This window comes from Patagioenas fasciata, chromosome 1 (assembly GCF_037038585.1).
Source record: "Patagioenas fasciata isolate bPatFas1 chromosome 1, bPatFas1.hap1, whole genome shotgun sequence".
NCBI lineage: Eukaryota > Metazoa > Chordata > Aves > Columbiformes > Columbidae > Patagioenas > Patagioenas fasciata.
In genome coordinates this window covers 187874604-187884603 of record NC_092520.1, presented here as the reverse complement: position 1 = coordinate 187884603, position 10000 = coordinate 187874604, and the positions used below count along the sequence as shown (strand labels likewise).

The window sequence follows — 10000 nt, the reverse complement described above, 5'->3', positions numbered from 1 at the left end:
ATAGAAACTCATCCCTCTGTTTTTCTTCCTTTCCGCCTTTATGTTTTTAAACGCTATATTGACTTAAGTTATGTCATCTGTTAAAATCATGCAGACTTACAAAGATCATTCACAAATGGAAACTAAAGCAGAAAACTTCTGACTTTTTAAGTCTTTAAGATTTAAATTGCATTTTCATATATATAGAAATAGTTCAGTAACACCATTTTAAGTAATCCTTTAGTTCAACCTTTGTCTTTCTAGTCTAAACATTTTTTTTTATTTCTTCAAAGTTTATCTGGACTTTTTCAATATGATATATGTCAAGGAATCAGCCTAAGTGATAAAAGCAGGAAGGGAAAGTCTGCATCAGTGACTATTTATATTGGCAAGAGCTGACAATTTTATAAAAGAAAAACAAACACAGAGGCTGTTCATTTCTGAAATGAAATCAGCTTCACTTCATTTCTCTCAGGAAAACATCATTGCATGAAATGATCTAAATCAGTATTGATATCACTAAGCTTCAAACCAGAAGAGACAAATGCACTCTGCAGCACAGTAATTCAATGGCTCTGAGTCAAGTTTACTGTTGTCTCGTTTCTACTAATCATCGTAAAAATTCCCTGTGAAATAATTATCCCTAAAACAATCAAGACAGTATATCTCTATAAAGGAGAGGATCGATTTAACAACAAACTCTAGATTTATCTGTATTGATTAGAGGGCATTCAGTGTAATTTTAGTGAATTATGTTTGGCTTTCATTTCCCAGTAGAAATTTTTCTTGTGATGATCAAAAGGCAAATTACAAACTACTACACAGTCTTTTGTGTGCTACCTGCATAACATCCAACTATAACTTTTCAAAGAAACATTGATGTAAGAAAGGACAAAATATTGGGGATTTTTTACACATGATACCTTACTATAAAAATCATATGACTGAGTTTATAGCACTTACCTAAGAGCCTGATGTCATCTTCTCAATTCATTAATACAAAAATCAGGACTTCACTAAAGAGTCTGCTAAAGGAACAAATCCAAGATCATCTTATGAGAATAGAATTAGAAAGATTAAGAAAGTAATATGATTTTTCTTCTTAAATAGGAGTAATTTCAAAGGAGCTGTTAACACTTTCATGTCTGAAACTTTCTTACTGGCGAGAGGGAGAACTAAAAGAATCAGACAGATTCAAAGACAATTTAGTATAGCTGTAAGTCTGACACCACTGCTGATACAATTTAATTGAGGACTAATTGGAACTAAGAAGGTTAGTTATTTTGTCAACTGCACATGTATTAGTTCCAGTCATTTTTAATCCAATGTAACACTGACAAAGAGTCTAACTTACTTTATTTATTTAATAACATTAGGTCAGAAAGGATCACCTAGTCATTTCATGTTACTCAATACACTGCTAATATAAACAATGTCTTATTACACTGACTACATATTCCCATGAAATGACCAATTACAACATTTGCTGATTCTAATTGTTCACTGTGAGACATTTCCACAGGTTTTCTGTGGGTCATATTCATAAACTCTACCCCAGCTGGTAGGAAGCATAAAGACAGAATACGTGAGGAAAAAGTTGGTTTTAAGCAACACAAACAGTATGTAAACACTCAGATGCAGTGTGCCTCGTTCCCATTAAAAATATATCAAATTAAAATGCACTTTTCTGTATTCCCTAGTAGTATCTAATGTTGCACATTTGTACACCCTTCTTGCTGAATCAAGCAGATCGTACTGAATGTTCAAGACTCATATGATAAAGGTAGTGCCTGTTAGCATTTTAATATTTAGACCAACAAATTTAAAGTGATTGGTGTTTGCTTTCAAAGCTGTGATTTGTAGCTGATATGAATAGTGCCAGAAGTGTCTCTTATTTATTTTTGTTACTTTACTGATGAGTCCATAACTGCTCCCTGAAAACATCAGTCCAGCATGTAGCAACGTTTTATAAAGTGACACAATCTGACAATGATATTGACAGCAAATGTGTTAAACTCAAATTAAAATCAAAATAGAAAAATACAATAAATGAGAACAATGTCTTCCTTGTCTAAAGAAAAATTGCTGACACTATAAAAATTGCATTTTTAATGATTGAATGATTATCCCTTCAGTAATCATGTTGAAAAATTTGCCAGTTATGTTAAAGTAAATAGCAGTACATCAGTATGTACATTACTAGATCTAATTAACACAAGGTATTAGAAATATAGGGAACAGTGAAACAGAGCTATTTGGACAACTTACATAGAAGAAATACATTTACCAGGGCTGCACAAAATGCATTTACACAGCCAAAAAAAAAAAAAATATACTGTAGAAGTATCTGAAAGTATTGCTATTAACAATTACTCTGCAGGTGTCTAAAATGCCCAGTTGCCACATGTCTGTACTGTGCAAGGTCTCAATCCTTTTCCCACTTAAATGAGTTCAATTGTTGCCACTCAGGTCAGTGGGACAGTGTCAGGTGCTTTTCCTGTTCTTCTTAGACAATGACCTGAACAGTACTAACCTACTTAGATTAAAGTTTTGTCTTGGGATAAAAGGCAGCATGACAATCCATAGATCGGACCATCAGAATAGTCTGAGAGAATTAAAATGTAACTTAAAAAACACATCATGTAAATAATTACCATTTGCTAAAAGTAAAAATAACAAATGTTCTTTTAAATTAATTGGTATATGCTGAATGTGTGTTACATTGTCTTATCCAGGATATTTAAAAATGAAATATATTATAAACTTTGTCTTATTGTAATTAGATTAATAAAAGGGAGTAATTAAAATACTCTCACTTTTTTCTAAGAGCTAGAAATTATTAAACTATCCAGAAAAGAATCAAAGCTTTTATACAAAAAAAAAAAAAAAAATCATTCTTTGAGCTGAATTGCAATAAATCAATAAGAAAGTTATTGTTCAATAGGTAATAATTGTCTTCATATAAACTGAAAATATTGTTTAGGATGATTAATATACAATGCTGCATTATGCATTTGGGAGTGTCTGTGAATAATTTTTAGTTCTAATGTTATTATGTAATTGAGAGAACATGTTCATTTGCCCTAATAACTACTAAGATGCACTTAATAAAATGAAATGTAATAATACTTGTAATTTAGTCTATTCATGGAAGTAATTTTAAAAGTCTACCATTCTCCTTAATGTGGATAACATTCATAATTTATAAAGTGTTGTGATGCAGAATTGACAATGCCTTTGTTTTTTACACTTTGAGATGATTCTGCAGCCTTCATTATCTGCATACCAACCTCAGGATTATCAAGGGCAAACAAAAGATAATTAACACCAGAAACAGGCAAATGCAGGAGCTACTGAGTGAGGTTTTTCATTTAATGCAGAACCTTTGAAAACTGGGAAATGAAATAACTATTCAAAACCTTTTTTTTCCCCCATTGCTGAAAACTATTTCAATATGTTTTCTCTTCTATGTCTCAAATGTCATTTTTTGCTATAAAACTATATTGGCATGTTCGACCTCAGATACATTCAGTAAATTAATGTGTTAAGACAAGTGTTTTTTCAAAGCACTGAGCGTTAATTTTCTGCAGTCTTTTTTTTTTTTTTTTTCTCTAGAACAGCAGACTTGTGACTATGGTATACATATTCAAATTCTATAATTTCACTTGCCCATAGCATGTCTGTAAATAAGTCATTTAACTTCTCCATGACTAATTGTACAACACTCTAAGACAGGGATGAAAATTTCTACTACACGTATGTGATTAACAAATAAGATATTTTTATATGTTAATACCTTGCAGGAAAAAGCATGTGAGACTGCCTATGGAATTTTTATGTGTACTCAAAGCAGAACAATAAAGCGATAAAAATTTACTGAATGCCAATGCAGGTCCAAGAGAGTGTATTTCAATTGGTGAGAATTGCTGAAACGTTGGGTTTTTTTTTGTTTGTTTGTTTTTGTTTTTTTGTTTTTGTTTTTTTTCACAGGGAATCCTGTCCATGATTCTGCATTACACTCTAAGAGGTTTGCCATATGACTAATTATTTCGGAAATTAACCAGTGAAGATCCTCCACAAAGGGAACTTTTTGAATGCAAGGCAAAGCAGCATCATATCACTAGACTCTTATCTGTGAATCAACATTGTTCTACAAATGGTCCAGGCAAAGTCATTTCACAAATGGAAATATAGGGCAGTGACATTCAGACTTCCACACAATTTACAGATGTTGATGACAGTCCAACTCCCCGCCCCTTACTTACATAAGAAATTCTTTTCACAAGGGAGTGTGATTATTAGTCTATTAGCTACCCATGAAAGATTCAAACATTTGTGTTTAAATGGCATGATATATTACCATTACCTTTTTACAATGTAGAACTGGAAATACGTGATAAGTAGCTGATCCAAAAATTATATGCAAACAATAGAGGCTTACTTTCCATCAAGCTCAATGGGCTGACAGCACTCTACATGGGGATGAAGGTTGACACAGTAAGATTCAAGCTGCAAAAATCTCCAAAAGCCTTGTTCTCTTCCAAAAGATATAATGTCAGCTATATTAATACTTAAAATTATACCTTCACTGTCAGGATTGTCCATCATTTCTAACTTTTTCCTCTGGTCCTGACCCACATTGGGCAGTGAAATGCATGAGCAGGTGCAGGGAAGCCAAGGTGAGCAGGGCTATGTGCCCAGTACTCTGCCCCTTGGACAGACTCCAGCACTGGGGAGAGGCTGAAGTCCAGCACTCCTGTCCATGTTCTTGGTTCAGTCCTAACAGCCAGACAAAGTATTTAAGGGCCTAAAATCACACAGGCAACCATGCGGTTAATTTTAAGCTCAGTATGACTCAACAGGGTACCCTGGAGACCAGCAGGGCCTGGGATATCCTGGGATGCACTGGACACTGTATAGTTCACTGGTCAAAAGAAGAGATTGTCCCACTATGTTCAGCATTGGTACAGCCTTGCCTTGAGTACTGTGTGCAGTTTTGGGCTCCACAATAAAGAAGTATATAAAAAATATCATAATGTATCCAAAGGAGGGCAATAAAGATGGTGAAAGGACTAGAGGATATGAGTTATGAGAAGCAACTGAGGATTTTTCTTTTATTCAACTTAAAGAAGACGAGGCTGGAGGGTGACCTCATTGCTGTCTATAACTTCCTTAGGAGCAGGGCTAGAGAGGGAGGTATTGATCTCTTCTTTTTGGTGTCTGATGAGGGAATGGTTTAAAGCTACATCAGGGGAAATTAATACTGACATAAGGAAAAAGTTCTTCACTGAGATGGTGGTCAAGCACTGGAACAAGATCTTGAGGGAAGTGGTCATGGCCTCAAACCTGTTGGTGTTCCAGAAGTGTTTGCACAACGCTCAGCTTCGTGGTTTAACTTTCTTTTTTTAACATGGTTTAACTTGTCAGTTGCCCCATGTGGAGGCAAGAGTTGGACTCAGTGATCCCCACAGGCCCTTTCCAACTCCGGATGCTATGTGAAGCTAAGATTCTAAGTAACACGACGTTCAGGCAACAACTTGTCATTCCTTACATCTTTATTTTATAGATACTTCTGAAAAATGAAGTTCTAAACTCTTCCCGCTCTCAGCTGGAAAACTTGGGAATACTTAAGAATAAAGATGCTAAAACTCCTAATGCTATGGGGACCTAAACATTTTTTTTTTTATTATTAAAATTCCTTTTTTTAAAAAAGGACATTGGTTTCAATTGTGCAAATATTTGTATAAAGGTTATTTAACCTTAGGTCTTTAAAAAGAAGTGTACCATGGCTGGACAAGACACCACATCACATAATTTTATCCATGTAAAAGCCCGCAGCCTTTCATTGGATTCATCTTCTATTTAACTTCCCTTCCCCTGCAGAAAAACAAGGCATACCGTCTACTATCTGACAACTTACTGTAAATACATTTTAGAGAGTATATTAAATTTTTTACTTACACATAGGAAAACACCATCAAAGTTGACGCAGCTTGGTTGCCAGATGACACAGAAAAGGGTTCATCATGCCAAACAGTGGCAGTGGACAGCTGTAGTCTCTGCAACAACCACCACACGCCATGAACCCAGCCCCATCTCCTGAAAAAGGAGAGGCAGCCTCTGTTTAGGAAATCCAGAGGACATACACAGAGTAGATAACGTAGAGCTTCTCCATCACAAAGACACTTCAGTAAAGCCTTGTTTCCACATTTTATCATTTTAACTGCTAGTAAAAATAATAAAGACAATAACGAAACCTATTTGCTGATCTTCATGCATATAATGAGATCTTTTTTCTTAAAAGTTTTCTCTAGAGCTATCCTGTGCAATTTTTGGAACATCTTTTAAGTGTCTGTGGTGCTCATGGTTTTAAGAGCTCACTATAGGATTTTTGGAAATCTATAGTAAACAAGGAGAAATACTTAATGTTTAGTGACCACAGTGAACCAAACCAGCATACATTCTTCTTATTTGCATACTTTTTACTTTACACAGTATTTAACATTATATTGTTGTTATGTAGTTGCATTTTCTACGCAATTATTTTTCCAGGACATATGTTCTGGAAATGCATGTGCTTCTTTCTGAAATGATGCAGTAGTTAAAAGTTAAAAGATGCAGCAAGAGCTGGTCCTTAGTCTCTGTGCAAAATTTCTGTGTTTGTTAATGGGAATTTTGTGATGAAGTGAGAACTACAGCTAATTATATAATAAAATGCAGATGTGACAACAGCAGAACAGTAATATGATATTGTGCCTGCATGTGGATGTGCAAATGCCAGACTCAAAATTTGTTTGTCGTAATTTGGAAAATTAATAGATGAGGCTACTAGAACTAAGTTACTACTTTTGTTTTGCGTGACAGCCCTTATAAGAGAATACAAGACTACTTTTTCAGCTACTGAGTCCCTGTCGTTTAAAGTAACCTACCAATTCAGTGAATTGTTTGAGCTATACTTAGGGGCTCACAGGCTATGATCTGTATTGTAATCTGGAGTGGGTTATATTCATTCCTGCAAATACACACGTATTCAGAGTTTTAGTATACACAGTAAGGAGGGACCTGCAAGCATCTTACTGTGACAGATGGCCAGTTCCAAAGCTGTAGGTCCCATATGGACAAAGACCTCAGAGAAACAGAGCTTCATCAGAACAAAAGAAGCTTCTGTAAGAAGGCAAGGTTGCTGCGGAAAGGACTATTTTCAACTAGTACATGAGGGAGGATGAGCTATCCTTAGGCCTATGTCTGTGGTAAATTTTCAAGAACTCTTGGAATAAAGAGAAAGTTTGAGAAGATTGGCCATAAGTCTAAAATAACTTAAAGTGTATCGAATGGACTAGCCATATAATATATTGGATACAAGTTTATTTTTCTCCCTTTCAGGTATATTTATGAAAACACATGCACCCACAAATATGTTGCCTGAGGATGAAATAATAGTAGGTGACAACTCTTTCCAAAAGAACTGCCTGTGTACTATGTTGAAACACAATGGTCACCTTCTAGTATTGAACCAAGAAAGAATTTCCTTTTTCAAGGTTGGCTATGTGTGATAAGGAAGCCCTGTATCTTAACATTATCTCCTAAGATTCACCTGCTGTTTATGGTGATCAGAAGAAGAATTAATAGAGTGTCAAAGTCTCTCAGCACCTCAGAAGGCCAATCTGACACCTGCAGAATCCTGACAACGTGGAAATGATTGGATATTTTGTGCCTTTGTGCTCTAGAGATGCCATGAGTGCTTTCCTGTTTGGACACTTGCTGTATACTATGTTGTGGCTGCTTCAGACACCTTTCAGATCCTACTTTCTGTCTTTAGTTTGGAGATTCCACCTGGAACACATTTGAAGTATGTGGACATCTTCAAGATATAGTCCTCCTTGTGCTGCAATTACAACTTAAGAGAATCAGAGAAAAATATACTTTTTCTTTTATTTTCCTGAATGAGGTTATGCTTCTGCTTCTTCAATGGTAGGACTTATTGCTTGAATAATTACAATATGTGCCAGATTTCTGAAACTGCCTACCCAATGACCATAACTGCCAAGTATATGCAGAGACTGTAGGAACAAAGAAGTGGGAAGATAATCTGCCTGTGTGTGCAATTACAGTAGAAGTCATTCATTCACATTGCATGAATGTAGTTTTATATATGCAATTATGGAAATCAAAGCCTAAGCTTGTACTGAGAAATGTAGATACCTCCTAACTGAAAGTGATTCCAGCTCTACTCTCTACTTCCAACTGACTGAAGAGCTTTTAAACCTCTTTTACTACATTGATTCTTCTAGCTGTCCATGCACACTGTGTCTTATAATATTATTCAATTGATCTACAGTTGCAAGGGCCAAAGTGGATTTCCAGAGAGAGGGAGAATAATTGCCCAAATTTATCAGTCATGTCAGATAAATGTCTACAACTCAGAGCGAACTCTTGTGAGTGGAGTTGGAGAAAGGAGTAATCTGGAACTCTTTTGAGTGTCTCATTGATGTGAGAATAGACGGAAGAAGCCCTTGTTTGGTGGTCCAATTGTTCAGTGAACACACACTGTCGAAGTTAGTGAAGCATATCCATTAATCTGTGTGCTACATGCTGAATAAAGGGATGAAAAATACTTGATTCAAACCACAAAATGATTTATTTGAGTTACAGCTGCTTTTTTTTTTTTTTTTTGAATCAGCAGTGGTTTGCTAGAACGTATTTTGTGTCTAGAAATTCTCAATCAACACTTTTGTGGGATTCTTTCTTTTGTGTGCATTTAGGCTGTAATCTGAAAGTGAATTTCAAGTCTGAATAATGTAACTACTAGTTCTGCTTTGAGTCTGTCAAGTGAGGAAAGCTATACCATAACCTTAACTTTGCCTATGGGCTTACAACAAAGTTTGACCATGGGAAAATACAGTTTGCTTGTGCCAGACATATGTCTAAACACCTTTGACTTAAAGAAGCTAATTCTGCTATTCATATTTGTGAACTCATTTCAAAAAGAATGTAAAGCCTTAACTCATCTCTCAAGGAAAGAGGGAAGAATATCAACTCCTGTACAGATAAATGTGCAATTACACAGTTTGCTTAGGGAAGGGGGAAAAACAAAAACAAAAACAAAACAAAAACTAAAAAAAAAAAAAGCAAAACAAAAACCCTACAGGTCAAAATGTCACTTTAGTTTAATAATCCCCAGTTTCTTTAGGAAACTTCTATTCCCAATAGATAAACAATGATGGCAGTTACACTTCAAAGTCACCTTCTTTAACTCTATTGCCAACAGCTCAAAGATTATTTGATTTGTGCCCTTAAAGACTCTGGCTTGAGCATCTCACATTTAAGTATTTCTCTCTAAGTAACATAATAGACCTGAAAATGAAGACATCCACCAATGCTAACAGAACTGAGGAGGACAAGTTCCGAACAGTTTGTTGAGATAATAATAACACTAGTATGGTTTGGCTTTTCCACTGCAACACAAAAAAGTAACACCACTAGAAATCTCTTCATCAGCAATCATTATGGATAGATATGCACACTTCAGATGGCATAGCAAGCAATAATTTCATACTTTCTATGAGAGACACATATCTCAGTCACTTCTCTATTTATTCAGGGCTATAGATAGACAATGAATTATATTAAATGTGTTTATTCTTTGTCTCTGAAAAATAGGTACGTTTAACAATCCAGATCATGTTACAACTTTAAAGTTTCATGCTACCTGGCCAGGAAAAGAACTGGGCCAATGTGATGGAAACCAGCAAGTGCATTCATCCTTTTCAGTTTAATGAGAGATAATATTCATTTTCTACACTTCAGCCTTGCTTTGAGGTATGGCAAAAGATTTCCATACCCCAGATAAGACCAGACTTCTTTGTGAAGAAGACTGATCCTCCTTCCCCACTTCCCCTGGGAGAGGAACTTCACCTGATGCTGTGAGCTCCCACAAGGTGTCAGATCCAATAAAAGACTCGGGCACAGCTGAGCCACAGGGTCTAGTCTTAGGTACATTCTTCCCAGCGTGGAATTCAGA

General features: G+C 35.5%; 1 long non-coding RNA gene across 7 annotated transcripts in view; it reads right to left on the bottom strand.

Moving 5' to 3' along the window:
- Positions 1-10000, bottom strand: part of LOC136106772 (uncharacterized) — a 37737-nt gene that overhangs the window by 23955 nt on the left and 3782 nt on the right. For 2 of the 7 annotated variants that reach the window (XR_011737029.1, XR_011737024.1), the window contains exons 2-3: positions 5941-6078; positions 943-1007 (exon numbers count right to left, since the gene is read on the bottom strand). This is a non-coding gene — a long non-coding RNA (uncharacterized lncRNA). Of the gene's footprint in view, positions 1-942; positions 1251-5940; positions 6079-10000 lie in introns of those variants that run through there. The other 5 variants (XR_011737026.1, XR_011737025.1, XR_011737027.1 and 2 more) reach the window with 5 other exon arrangements.